Raw genomic sequence first — 6,027 nt, forward strand, 5'->3', positions numbered from 1 at the left:
ATTTAGAAAACTAAAAAATTCAGCTTTATTGAAATAGCTTTGATTTAAAATGTTAATATTCATAGCAATAGTGCATTTTGCCTTTTAATTTTTGATATATAATTTAAATATTATAGAAGAAAAATAACCTAAGACATTTCAAAATAATTTTTATTTTTGCCTTTCATTAATTTACTTTTTTGTTGTTGTTAATCCTCATCTGAGAATATTTCTTCCATTGCTTTTTCAGAGAGAGTAGAAGGGAAAAAAGGAGGGAGTGGAAAGAGAGAGAGAAACATCAATGGAGAGACACATCAATTGGTTGCCTCCTGCACCCTTCCCGACCAGGGCAGGGAGCAAACCTGCAACCGAGGTATGTGCCCTTAATCAGGAATCGAACCTGAGACCCTTAGGTGTGTAGACCAACACCACTCACTGACCTGCACCAGCCAAGGATAACTTACATTTTTATGAAAGTATGTTTAAATTGCATATACTTTGCCAGAACCGATTTGGCTCAGTGGATAGAGCGTCGGCCTGTGGACTGAAGGGTCCCAGGTTCGATTCCAGTCAAGGGCATGTACCTTGGTTACGGGCACATCCCCAGTAGGGGGTATGCAAGAGGCAGCTGATCGATGATTCTCTCTCATCAATATTTCTAACTCTCTATCCCTCTCTCTTTCTCTCTGTAAAAAAAAAAATCAATAAAAAATATTTAAAAAAATAAAATAAATTGCATATACTTTGAATATAATTACATTTTGTATTTAATCTTTTTGTTAACTAACTAGTACAATTAGCACACAAAAATATTGGATGATGGTAGCAATGTTAATGATTTTATTGCGTTGAAAGCCATGTGGAGCAGAGCTCCCATCCCTGTATTGGACTGTGATGTGAACAAGAAATTAATTTGTATTGTATTAAGCCACTAAAATTTAGCATTGTTTGTTTTAGCAGTTAATCTACGCCTATCAGAACAAATTGTACCTCATGTTCTATGATCTTCTTAGTTTATTGTTTTGGTTAAGAGATAGCATAATTTACCTGTAGAAAAAATAGATTGTACACATAGATTAAAATTTGGATGAACGCCTGTAAAAGTATGCCAAAACTATTTAGACTATGTATTGAGATGTTAGTTCAGTTATCCCTTTGAATGCTGAAATTATCAGAAGATGACAAATCTTTGCAGTGGGGAAAAAATATCATGAAGCAGGTGTCAAAATTTCACTTTAAAGATGAGGAAATTGAAGGTGATGAAAGCAGGTCAGAAAGACATCTGCCTTGGATCAGCAATACTGGTGAGACAAAGTGGGTTTTAAAATGGTAGAATAGATGAAATACTGCCAATTGTAACAACATGGACGGATCTTGAGAATATCATGCTAAGTGAAATAAGTCAGACAGAAAAAGTCAAGAACCTTATGATTTCACTCTTATATGAGTGAAAGCAGCAAATAAACACAGAACAAACAAACAAAAGCTGATGGACACAGATAACAGTAAAATGGTTACCAGAGGGAAAGGGGGAGGTGAGGGGAGTTAGTAAAGGGTAAAGGAGATCAAATATTTGGTGATAGAAGATTTGACTTTGGATGGTAAACACACAATGCAATAATATGCAGATGATGTGTCACAGAATTGTTCACTTAAAACCTATAAAATGTATGAATCAATGTCACCCCAATAAATTTAATTTAAAAAATTTAAAGGAAAACACAAAAGTAGTAGAATATCAGTAATTTTATATGGCTCAACATAATACTATTGAATCAGGACATCGACTTCAACAATGTATTGTGTCATGTAACAAGATGTCTCAAGGGAGGGCAGCTCCAGTCTTGGTTAATCCAGTGACTCACAGCTTTATCATCAGCAACCCAGGTTCCTTTCATCTTTCCCTCTGTTCCTCAGCATGTGAACTTGGCCTCTGGGCCAGCTCAGCTGTCATGACTCAAGGTAATTGTGGTAGATTTGGCCATGACAACAGCTAACAGAAGAAAACAGAAAATTTCTTCCTGTGTCTCACTTTTGGTTAATGAGAAAGCCCCTCTCAGAAGCTACCAAAGTAACTCCTTCCACAGCCCATGGGCCATGATTGAGTCATGTGCCTTTTTAATAACCAATCACTTGCAAAGGAAATGTGATCACCATGATTCCTTGGACCAGCCTGTACATCAGAATCACTCTGGACTTTCAAAAACATTTGCCCAAGAATAGAACAATGAAATATGAATCTCTGAGGTAAGACCTATGCATTGGCACTTTATATGTTTTAAAATACAGCTAGGATTGAGAGCACCGCAATAGTTTAATCAGTCATAGATAGTGACAGTGACAGTGGCAGCCAACAATGTCTGTTAAAAATATTAACTTTTTATTTCCAAGTGAAAAGTGAAAATATTCTGCTTTTTTAAAAATTGAAATATTCTCTCCCATCAATCCTTTCCAGAGGCAACCTCTACAATTTTTTTGTTTTTTAATCCATCTAGTACTTGTTTTTATAAATAGTGCAAGACAGAGAATCTAACCTATGTTTTCATTTGGATAGCTATTTGCCCCACACCATTTATTGAATAGTTTATATTATTCTCACTGATTTGAAATGCCACTCCTACAGGCTGTCACATTCTTACATGACTCTCCCTCCTATACCATAGCTGAATGCTTCCCAGGGAGCATCTAACCCAAGCCAAACCTGAGGTTCTTTAAATACTACAAATAAAAAATACCTGCAATGTCTCTTCCATAGTAGAAACCACACACACACACACACACACACACACACACACACACACACAGTAGAAACCACAAGGTATGAAGCTTGAACTTTCAACAGTCAAATTTCTGCCACTTACTCCAAAGTGAAGTCTACAATCAGAGAAAAGTGTCTATTATAGGGAGGGGAGCATGATGGAACTTGATGCTTGAATTCCAGTTATTTTTGAGCTGCATAGACTCCTTTTTTTTCTCTTTTTCTTCTTTGGCAGACCCTGCCTCAGGTTTATTTGTACAAATAGCGCAGAAAGACATCGGCTCCATGCAACAGCAGCCCAGGGGATCAGGCTGGTCCTTCTTGCCCTCACATCAGCAGACAGAGGCCTTTACTGTGGAGCCTGCATGGGGGCCTGGGAACCTTTAGGAGCCCATGATGAAGCCTGAGCTGCAGCCACAGCCTGGGGCTTGGTTTGAGCCTTGGTCGTTGACTTTTGGCAGACAGAGCCTGAGATCCTTGGTGATGAGGGCACAGTGTGTTCCTCAAGTTTGGGGTGAGCAATGAAAGGCAAACTGATTGAGCTTGCAGCTGCCACCCTTTGGGATCTTGGGCTTGACCTCCTTGGGCTTTATGAGAGCCTTGGTAGCCTTGGAATGTGCGCTCATGGCCTTGGCATTGTGACCTGCATCTTCTTCAGGCCTTTCTTGTTGTGCTTCTTGGCCAAGCACATGTTCCTCAGGAACTTGGGGTCCACCCCACTAAGATATTTATATCTTTGTGATCGGGATTTCTTGATGCCATTTCTGTGCCATTTTCAGGACTGGTTGTGCATGGTGTCGTTCTTGGACTTGGCCATGCTTATACCGAAGCACCCAGTTCTCAAAAGCATCTGGGACCAGGAGGAAAAGAGCCCTTTCCCACTTTCTACTTTCAACGCTTCCTTGAATTTATGAGCAAAATGTTTTATGGCGTTTGGCCTAAGCTTGTTCCAAGTGGGTGTCTGTCTTGTAACTAAAAGAGGCAAAGATGTAAGCTAGATTCTCCATGCTAAATACGCAGTTGTATCAGATAAGGGCCAGGAGCCAGCCAAGGTCATCTGTGCAGTTAGACATCACAGAGGTAATCTATGCTCTGGAACTCTTTGCCTCTTGATTTTCAAATGTCTCTTTTGTTTCCTTTTCCTGTAGTGTCCCAGACAAGTTTTATGTTGAAGAAATTGAGGCCAGTCTCTGTCAAGCCAGAGGGAAAGGTTTTCCTCACCTGGACTAGGCTAGCCAATGGTTTCAGAGCTTAACAGAAGCCAGGAATAGTGAAGGCAGCAGGCCTGGGTCAGCTAAGGAAGCACCTCATTGCAGAGAAGTCTAGGATGGCTGTAATCCCTGAGCCCCTCTCGTCCAGATCTTGCCTCCTGTATCCTCAGCCAGGCAGGAAGCCACATCCATAGCACAAACAGATTTCAAGGGAAATGGCCTCTGTGGCCATGGGGAAATCTAAGCAGCAGAGATGGGAAGGTTGAATAGTGACTCAGCCACCGGATTCCCAAAGTCATTTATGCTGAGCTAAGGCCTTTCTTTCCCTTGCTGGATAGTTAACATGGGCAAGTCTCTTCTGGAAACATGACAGGAGGCCACTGCTGGTACTTGTTCCTTGCCAAGGCTGAGCAGACTAGACAACACTTTCGGTGTTGGACAGTCAGTTACACAAAGACAAGATGAAGCTTGAGCGTGAGATGGCTCCCAGGGAGCGGTGCTGGGGGAGGCTGAGTCTTGTGGGAGCACCTGACCACCATGAGAAGTGACAGCCTAGAATCTAAGCAAGGGGAACAATGATTGTTCAACATTCTGAAAATGCCAACAACATGTAAAACCAATAATCGCTTTTTTTTTTTCTTTTCTTTGTGGCATTCTTTGCTCTTAGCTCTTGTATATTCGGTGTCACTACTGTTAAGTATAAGTGCACCCAACAATTCGAGATAAAGTAGAAAACTTCAGATTTAAAATACTTTCCCTGGCCAGGTAATATTGCACAGATTTCTTTGTTTTTTAATTATTTTTAAAATACATTTTTATTGATTTCAGAGAGGAAGGGAAAGGGAAATAGAAACATCAATGATGAAAGAGAATTGCTGATCTGCTGCCTCTTACATGCCCCCTACTGGGGATTGACCCCACAACCTGGGCATGTGCCCTTGACTGAAATCAAACCCGGGCCTCTTTAGTCCCCGGCCAACGCTCTATCCATTGAGCCAAACCAGCTAGGGCCATAGACTTCTTTCAATGAGGTTAAGCCTTTTGATTAGAAGCATCTCAGCCCTGTACTACTTTGATCTGGCTGAGCTGTGCCACCTGCCAAGGAGGGCAGGAAATAACACATACTCCAAGTAGAGCTGTTCTTCGGGAAGAAAGAGCATGTACAGTATGGACGTTGTGACGAGTAAAATAGAATTGGAACAATTTCTGTGTTTTCCAAAGATCATGGTTAGATGATAATGCAGGGAATGGTCCCCTGCCCTAACACTCAATGGGAAGGATTTCTTCACCAAACACTGTGACCTTACGATCAGCCCTCAGCCCCCAAAGTTCCTAAGGCCATTAAGCTGAGATTCTTGGGTGCCAGAATCTCACTCATATTGCTTTCCTCCTATCATTTCTAGACCATGCGGATCCTACGTGTAGATTCCTGGTTTGGCCCTGAATTCCAGGTCCTGCTCTCTTACTATTGCCCTGCCCCTCTCCTCCGGGGTGAGGCTATGAAGCCCCTGTCCCCAGCACTTGGCCCCCAGGCCTCTGTGTATCTTAGAGAAAAAACAAAAAGGTTTTTCAGATTTCAGATATTTGCTACAAATCAAGAATAGGATGACCTTGATTAAGCGAATCGTACTAACAAGTAGTCTGACAAACAGGAAAAGCTATAAAATGTAATAGTCCAAAGGGTTCCAAGCACACATGCTCTAAGGATCCCATCTATTTTAAGGAACAATCTTTTGAATGTGTTAGCATTCTGTTCTATCTGAAGAAAAGAAAAAGCTCTATAGAGAGAGGAGTCCAATTTAATAGAAGTGACTGCAGTTGAATGTGTGGAAGTGGAAGAAACCAGCACTGTGAGCAGGTTGACTCAAAGACCTCTGCTACCGACAGCAATGCCAGCGTCCTGCCTAGAAGTGGCAGCTGGAGCCAACTCCTTGCAGCCCGTGTGTTATCATAATGTTATAATCATAAGGAAACCCCTCTAATGTATGAAATAATTACCATGTGAAATGTTTGCTGTGTGGAAACCCCAATACTCTGTAACTTCCAAAACTGACGAACACCCCACTATCTTGATGTAAA

This window comes from Pipistrellus hanaki, assembly GCF_964339955.1.
Source record: "Pipistrellus hanaki genome assembly, chromosome: 1".
NCBI lineage: Eukaryota > Metazoa > Chordata > Mammalia > Chiroptera > Vespertilionidae > Pipistrellus > Pipistrellus hanaki.